An 8,140-nucleotide genomic window follows, 5' to 3' on the forward strand; every position below is an offset into this window, starting at 1 on the left:
CAAAAGGCAATAGACCTTTCCAGCGCTTATCGCCCAGGCTAAAATGCCCACTCATTGGGATGTAGGTGCATGTGCGCCGTCTGATACTCCGCAGAAGTAAGCAACTGCGCATGCTCAAAACGCGTTCCGCAGCCCAGTAGACAAAGAAGGCAGCGTTTAGAAGGGGATTATTGGAAGGATCTATAGGACGGGTTGTTGTCGGGGGTCGCAGGCAGGATTGCACACTACCGCGAAGCTTACCTATGCGGAAACTTATAGGCAACCTGCAATGCTGTTTCGTTTGGCGCTATCTGGCGACTGAAGCAAGAAACAATGGGTATGCCTGGGAGTGTAGGCCGCATCGTTCAAACGTGACCTATTACCCTCTTGGCGCCTCTTAACCTGGTGTCTGAAACAAAAAATACCGGGTAGGCCGGGAAGCCGTGGTCGCATATCATGCCAGTACGGCGGAAGCTAAGGCGCTGGCATACCAGTAGGAACGGGACTACGTGACACCGGAGTACGCTTCTCCTACGAAATATCTGACTTTTCGCTCCCATACAAAAAATAGTCTATGGCCGTCCATGGAAAATTATATGGCAGGCTATCGCCCCCTATGGCCCTCTATGGTCGGCCATAGAAATCTGCAAAAACAGCTACAGCCAGCTATAGAAAAATCTATGGCCCTATGTCTAAAGACTAGGAACCAATACATTTTTTTTACCCGCCAATAGAAAATTCTATGGCGGCCGGTCTAAAGTCTGGGAACCTAAAAATTGCCCAAGGATCATGTGACGGGCTAGTTGGTTATACATTACGAAATCAAAATTGTCTATAACCGTCTATAGAAAATTGTATGGCCCTGAGTCTAAAGGCTGGGAATTAATAAAATTCCTTTAGACGCCTATAAAAAATTATATGGCCCTATGTCTAAAAACAGTGAACCAATAAATGTTCTTGACCCGCCCGTACAAAATTCTTTGGCCCCGTGTTTAAAGACATAACACCAATAAATTGTCTTTACCCATCTATAGAAAAATGTATGGCCCCGGGTCTAAAGACTAAGAACCAATAAATTTTCTTTCCACGCCTATTCGCGTCTCCAGCTCGACGCTCGCCCTCCCGCGGCGGAAACGGGAAGCGCTCTAGTGAGGGTCCCCCGACTCTCCTGGTCAGCGGGCATGGCGGAACTGCTCGCGATCATGGCTCGCGAAATGTCGTTTCCGAATGTAAACAAGACTCTTCACTGTCCCAACGTAGTGCTGCAGCCGGTATGGGATTGTACCTTACTGGAGAGATTTAGTATTGCGCATAGAAGCAAATGCAAGCGGTATGCGTTTGCGTTAGAGTTCCGTGCCCCACGTTGTGCGTGCGCTCCATCGCCATGCGCCATCCAAGACCGCAGTTTCGGGCTCCGCGCACGCGCAGTGTAGAACACGTAAAGCTAACGCAAACACACAGGGCTTGAGTTCGCTCGTATACGCAATATTAAAACTCACAACTGTTTCACCGGCTTCCAACGCCAACGAAACGCGCTGCAGTGACCAGACGTGCAAGCAGGTAGGCGTTCCTTCGAACTGGAAAGGTTGAGATTGGCAAAACAACGGCGAGCAAATACAAAAGTAAATAAATGTTATGAAAAAACTAATAATTAAAAAAAAAAGCTTTTTTATTTTTTTATTTTTTATTTTTGGGCATTTGGTTTGGAAGGTTATTGGCGGCGACTTTGGGCGTTGCGCGGGTTGTCAAAAGTCGCGACTTTGAGCAGAATATACTTTATTCACAATTAATGTAATTTTACATGGATTTCTCACATTCGCTAAAATGTTTTGATTGATTTTAGACTATTTTTTTTATTGGTAATTAAAATGCAGCAACTGAAACCAGTGATGATAATTAGCACAGTTTTTATTGTCATATCTCTTCGCGCGTTTAAAATTAGATCATAAGCAACAAATTATATTAGAACTTGAAGAATTACTTATTCAAATATGTGACTTTTAATACTATTATTATTAATACAAATCGCGGCAAAGTATGCCTCTAATTAACGCCAAGATCGCGAGAATACGCTATTTAACAATAATAGTCTTTCGAGAAAGGTATAATTCTGTTTTCTTTTTAGCATATGAAAAACTCGGACATAGTTATCAAGATAGACAAACAGTCAAACAATGGATGTAATATTAAGTCCTACACGTCACGTGGTGCTATAAACACACACACACACACTTCAGCTCTCTGACTCGGATTCCGTCTTTGGGTTGTTGCAGTGAGAGCAGCGTTTATTAGTTTATACGTTTCGTGGACATATTATAAAAATTAAAATTATTTTCTTATTCTTGTGCTGGAATAATTGTCCTTATTTCCCATGACAATTATCTGAGCGAGAGAAAGGCTGCGAGAACGCACAGATATCAGCACTGATTTTTTCAGCATCTACAAATATCACCCTGGATCGAACAATATGTCACAAAATAAAGTTTCCGCGAACAACTTTTCTAAGTAAATAATTACGATGTGAGACACATCTTGAGTCGTGAAATAATTCAAAATTAAGGCCTATATCAAGAAATTAAATCCAAAATAGAGGTAAGTTTCGGTTTCACTCCAGAATTAAAACGCGCATCCTTCCGTAAAAAATACGCTAAACACCGTTCTTGTTTTCAGGTTAAAGGGGTAACCTGCGCTCATAAAACATTCGCTTCCTTGTATTACCAGAAATAATTTATGTCGCTCAGTGAAGCCAGCACACTACACGGGCTCAACAGCGGCACGCATCTCTGACCCTCACTAAACCCGCCATCTTGGAAAATCAGTGGCGCCACCTATAGTTAGTTGGAGTCGCGGATAGAAAATAACTACCGACGCTTACTTGTTTAGTAAAAAAACACTCCAAGTTAGAAAATTAAACCAATACTCAATTTCTGTAATGCCGGTGACAAACCCTGTTCTTTGCTGTTGCAACGAGTCGTGAAAACCAGTGATATTGTTTGTTTGAAAAATCCATTAAAATACTTGTGCAACAATTAAAATTAATTATTACCCCCAAAAGTGAAAATAAATTACACTGGCGCTGAACACTGCAATCAAGCCATAGCTTGATTGCAATCTTCAGCACTAGTGTACTGCATGTCATCACTGCATTGTCAACGTGATTCATCAACCTATTAAAAAGATAATTAAGACATTTTAGTTAATTAGCCTAATGATCTACATTTGCTTTTTTCTGGGTGTTGAATTAAGAGATGGGGGCTATTCCACGAGACAATCCAAATAATGTAATAAGTATGAGTAATATTTGCTCCGCCTCTCCGTGTGTTTGCAACAAATGATGGGTCACCGGAAAAATCGGATTCAAAAATTAGACTGCCATATATACAGCTAGTGCGAACATAGTGCATGTTCGCACCGGTGGCGGTGCTCTGTTGCCTGTTAAAAAGAAGAAAAAAAAAGCGCTGCGTTGTTGCTGTCGTGTGGGGAAGTGTTCTGCTTGTGTTCTGTATATTCAGAGATGTATTAATATCTACCATATAGCGTTCACAAGTCAGGGGAACTTGAAGTAAAATTTTTTTAGAGTTCGCTGGCTAAAGAGAGCCATAGGGTAAGCCATAGAAAAGTCTTTAGCCAACCATTACACAAGCTAAAGAGCGATATGGCTGGATAGCGATAGGGCCATAGACAAAGCTAAAGAGGCCCATAAGGGCGACCATAAAAAATGCTAAGGACAGCCATACGAGAATCTATAGCTAATTGGGCCAAATAGCTAAAGCCGACCATACAAAGAATTTTCTATAGCCGACCATAGGACATTTTTGTATGGGCTGCGTCATGCTCTAATATCTGTGCGTGTCTAGCGACTGAAGCAAGAACCAATGAGTATGCCTGAGTATGTAGGTTGCATCGTTCAAACATGAGCTATTTCTCTCTTGGCGCCTCTTAGCCTGGAGTCTGAAGCAAAAAATACTGAGTAGGCCGGGAAGCCGTGGTCGCATAACATGCCAGTACGGCGGAAGCTACGGCGCTCAGCAGACGAGTAGGAACGCGACTACGTATCACCGGAGTACGCTTCTACTACGAAGTATCTGACTTTTCGCTGCGTCATGCCCTAATATCTGTGTGTGTCGCTCGAATAAAAGTAGCGCATATCCCAGCCGTCGGGCACGCAATCTGAAACTTATCGTTCACCTTTTGCCAAGTTAAACGAGACACGGTATTACCGTGGGCTCTCACTCTGCTGGCGCAACCTAACTGTTGCCGGATGGGTATATTACTCATTATATACTCACATCAAAGCCTAGAGCGGTCCTTGTGAGATCTACGGTTCGTGAATACACTAAATTATTCCACCGGGTGAAGTAAAGTGTAAAAAAGTGCTTGTGTAGCTACCATGTTCGTCCAATGCTAATATTAAGATATATTCCCATTCTTGTTTTTTTATCACTAAAGCAGAAAAAATAAAGATATAAATGAAGTAGGCAATCAAGGTAGCAATGGGCCAGAAAACACAATAGTTTATGAAATATCCAAATATAAATCTCCAGGTCTGAATTTTATGGGGTATGATGCTTGGAGATCTGAATTTTGTGCCACCCGGCTGCAGCGGATATTCGAAGCTTCTGTTAAAAAAACAATGTAAAAATAAAACAGTCGATTGGCATAATGTAGTGCAACGTCCCTAATACAAAGGTAGAAACAGTCTTACTAGCGGCGACCAGCGGTCAAGTCGTGTGTAATATTGTGTATTCTTATTTTAGTATTTTATATTTTCTTAGACAAAAAGCGTCGGATAAACCATTAGGTTTTCGTTTTTCTGACATGATGTCCAGCTCATTATCTTCACTCTACTTGTAGAAAACCTCACGACGTTGAAGCCCCTTCCCCAGCAGCACACTTCCCCGGCTAATACTGGGACCGTTTGGCGAAACTTGGGCCAGGCTTGAGCCAAGCTGGCTCTTTGTCGCGCCAATCTGGCTTTAGCCTGGGCCGAAGAAGTGTGCTATTTTTGTTATTTCATGCAGATCGGGGAAACAGTCGGCAGCCATCGTGCTAAATTTTTGTTTTAATTTCAATAAACAGCCCAATATTGAAAGTGCTCCTGAATATACTCGATAGGATTATATTAACCACGACACCGGTGATATAGTGCTGCATTACATGTCGCAAAAGCTCACAGGGGAAGCTAAACTGACTGACATAAAGGTTAAACTCGCAGAAAAATCAATTGTAGTGCAGAGGGACATACGTTTGAAAGCCAATTAAAACGATTGCACTGTGTTTATGAAAATTGAATCTCATTTTTATTTTATTGCTGTGCGAAGTTCAAAAGGAGTCTTTTCGGTCTTTCTTTATTCAACGTTGGGAAGTTAGAAAAACTCGTAATTTTATTTTCGCTGTTAAAACGCTTGTTTTTAATTATTTTGTCCTAAGCAACTTTTATATACTAAAATGCCCGTCATGCCCTTTGTCTCAAGATATCGATCTTTTTTGCAGCTTGTGAGTTCTGGCTGAGGGAAGATTGGTTAAAGAAAAATGGGTCGATTCCCAGAGGCGTTACAAAACAGAGTACGAAGAAAGTGAGAAAAACGAGGACGAGTCTGGGATTGCAGATAAAACAACGTATACGTACGATTCATTATTTAAGAAACTTCCGTCCAGCTCTTGATACGCATTTCTTCTCATCTGCGGATATCCTAAATACAAAATTTATGACAAGGAAGTCTGCGACAAAATAAATCAAGCAGAAAATCCTGTATCAGGAGACGCCAACGGAAGTAACTAGCATAAACATTTCAGCAAATACGCCTCCCGGGTCTGCACCGGACCTCGCTCTCCAACCATCTGCCATCTTTCGAGGTAGTCATTGGTTGCTCCGTCAATGTGAACCAGGGCAGTATCCAAGGGAGTCATGTAAACACTGTGGAAGACATTTGACTAGAGCAGGAAGCAGCGCGACTCTTTCCTGTATGATATCTTGGGTAGAAATAGTACTTTCTGCATAGTGAAAAACAAGAACTAGTGAATAAAAAGCATATTTTAGCAATGAATACCTCTGAAAGAATTGATGTCTGTGCAATAACAAGAAAAGTGTATAAAAATCTTGAAACTTTTTTTTTTTTTTTAAGTTACCATATGTGGCTTAAAAATGGTTGCTGTGAATAAAACAAAGGGGTCTGCGTTTCTGCGGTGCTTGGTGGCAGATTACGTCGAATCACGATAGCATTGCTTTTCCTCTATGAAGGCAACATGCCGCTGATTAATAACGAACTCTACTGGCAGATTGAAAGCGCTTTCCCGAAACCGCGAGGGAGGCCACATTCCACTCTATAGGACCCGCTCCGGATCGACGAGCGGAAGATGGACGCGCATTTTTGGAGAGACCCACCGATTCTCTCGAGACGGTCGGCCATTCAAAATGGCCGCTGCTCGGACTTGACAATGCGACCGACGCCTCAGCTGACTGAGCTTTCCGGCGACCAGTCACAGCTGTCACTGATTAGCTGCAGAAATAACACGCGACACAGGCCGGGCGAAAGGGTCCGTACCGTGGAACCCGTGTCACAAATAACGAGGAATACGTCCGCGTTCACCACCGTCACATACCTTTCGGACGCCTCGAAGCGGCGGGGTACGCACAGCGATCGCGGAGCTCAGATTGCTGGTAAGACTTGAATAAACACAAATAGGTAGCAAACCATAACGTGCACGGTCGTTGCCTTATCTGTTCTTGGTTTATTGCACGAGGAAACGTAGGCAGCATGCGGTGTAAAATCGTAGGCAATCATTGGCTGCAGAATGAACAGCGTCTGTTTCCGGATTTTCTGTCGTTTTCTTTTTTTTTTTTTTCTCGTTCTTCCTCTCACGATCACAGACGTCAGCGCTTACGATTTGCCAGACTCCAGTCCGGCTTTGTATCCCTGATCTACGCGAGGTATAGACGCTTTACACACGCGCCAAATTTCAGCCGCCATTGCTGACCTTCTCTTGTCTTACCGAGATGCCGAGCAACTGAAACGGTAGTTGACGATCTTCTACAAAGGCCGATGCTTTAGAAAAGGACACAGTTGATTCTAATATGGCCATAACCTGGCCTGCTATGGTAATGATGAAGTGGAACAAACGAAATAAGAGGAAACAAAAACTGAAGGTCAGTTATGGCGGCGTCCATTCACAGCTGCTGCAAAGCGTCTATAGGGGGGATCGGTGGCCGAGTGGGCTGAAGCGCACACCCAGCTCGACGCGCGTGGAGCGAAAAGCTCGCGCTGCAGAACCCAGGGATCCTGGGCTCGAGCCCCATCCCTGCCCGTTTCGATCTGGATGAGCATCGTACCGGCGTGCGGTCGTGTATCACTACTGCGTGGTGCACGTTAAAGACCCCAGGCTAGCGGTTGTACTGCACTGGCTAAATTGCTCATCTACAGCGTGTGACTCGTCGCAACTTTCATGGCAGACCAACTACACGCCGTATAAATATCCCTACAACCCCAATTATTATTACGCGAGGTATAAGCGTTCGAGCCGTCATAATCCCGCGTAAACAACCGACGCATCCGAACAGATCCAACTCGACGGCACGGCTGGCCCGGCATAGACGGCCCGGCGACCTCGCCGCGCATGCGCACCGCCGAGTTAAAAGGAAATGACGTAGTGTGCTCTGTCAACTTCCGCAAATATCTTGGAAACCCCGCGGAGCAAGTTCGGCGCTTTGTTCTGTAGCACTGAAAAATTGTGTAGAAGAAAATGGTTAAGAACCACTGGTCCCAAGTGCAAGGTATAAAAAACGATACCACGATCGCAGTCAAAATAAATTACAGCAGTGGAAATTCATTGAATGAAAATATAAGCTCTCTCAAGTAAAAAAAACAAGATGAAACTCTAGATTGCTTTTTTTCCCCCCTATTAACGATTCCACGCTGAGCCTTTTTTTGTGAAATGCTCAGTTGGCATATTTAGAATTTATAAAAAATGCAAAAAGGTGTAACAGAAAATAATCCAAATTCACTTACATATCCTCTTCAGTTTGTCAAAAATAAACACGGCAGTGACCCAAAAATTATTTGTTGTAGTCGAATGATAGAAAATGTAGAATTTTGTTCCTATGCTCCTTTGGTAAGTGAACAAATCATTATATACTTTTACTTAACAAATTCACCACCTTATT

The 8,140-nt window shown here is 43.2% G+C and overlaps 1 pseudogene; it reads left to right on the forward strand.

Annotated features, from left to right (window-relative positions):
• Window positions 1-5,761, forward strand: part of LOC120847036 — a 37,350-nt pseudogene extending 31,589 nt beyond the window's left edge.
• Window positions 5,762-8,140: the final 2,379 nt, after the last annotated feature.

This window comes from Ixodes scapularis, unplaced genomic scaffold, assembly GCF_016920785.2.
Source record: "Ixodes scapularis isolate PalLabHiFi unplaced genomic scaffold, ASM1692078v2 ptg001158l_1___fragment_3__unscaffolded, whole genome shotgun sequence".
Classification (NCBI taxonomy): Eukaryota; Metazoa; Arthropoda; class Arachnida; order Ixodida; family Ixodidae; genus Ixodes; species Ixodes scapularis.